General features: G+C 68.4%; 1 non-coding gene across 1 annotated transcript; it reads right to left on the bottom strand.

Annotated features, from left to right (window-relative positions):
* Window positions 1–124: 124 nt before the first annotated feature.
* Window positions 125–259, bottom strand: LOC120512163. Its single transcript, XR_005629952.1, has one exon. It is a non-coding gene; the product is annotated as a U8 small nucleolar RNA (small nucleolar RNA).
* Window positions 260–553: the final 294 nt, after the last annotated feature.

Raw genomic sequence — 553 nt, 5'->3', positions numbered from 1 at the left:
ACAAACCAGTACAAACCAGTAAAACCCTCTCCAACCCCCATTACGTCACCCCCTCACCATATAAGGAAGTCCCGCCGACCCCGCCCCCCAGCGGCACACCCCGCCCTGGCCCCGCGCAGGCGCAGTCAGAGTCTGTGGCAGCGCGGGCTTTGTTGCGGGGCCCGCGCGCCGGCGTGGCGTAATCAGTGACGTCATCGCGCACGCACTCATCACGCGCTGCCCGCAGGGCGGGGCAGGTCAGGATGTACCGCACTGACGATGCCGCAAGATGGCGGCGCCGGGGCCCGAACCCGCGGCGCCGGCCCCGAGCTCACGGCGACACCGCGGGCCCCGGGCTGCGACACCGGCGCGACACCCTCGCACCTGCCCGACCCGCCGCGCCCGCTCCTTCCCCGAAACTCCCCTTTTTTCCCTGGTTTTTACCCCGAAATCCCTCCGGTTTTACTCCCAGGGTGCACCGCGCGGCTCATTTGCATGAAGAGCTCGGCCGGGGCGGTTTTCGCGGTAAAAATGGATTTTAGCGGCGCCACCGCGGGGCTTTGGGGGCTCAGGG

The sequence above is a fragment of the Passer montanus genome, unplaced genomic scaffold (assembly GCF_014805655.1).
Source record: "Passer montanus isolate IOZ18808 unplaced genomic scaffold, ASM1480565v1 scaffold7047, whole genome shotgun sequence".
Classification (NCBI taxonomy): Eukaryota; Metazoa; Chordata; class Aves; order Passeriformes; family Passeridae; genus Passer; species Passer montanus.
Note: the sequence above shows the minus strand (reverse complement) of the source record. Positions and strands in the feature narration are given on the sequence as shown.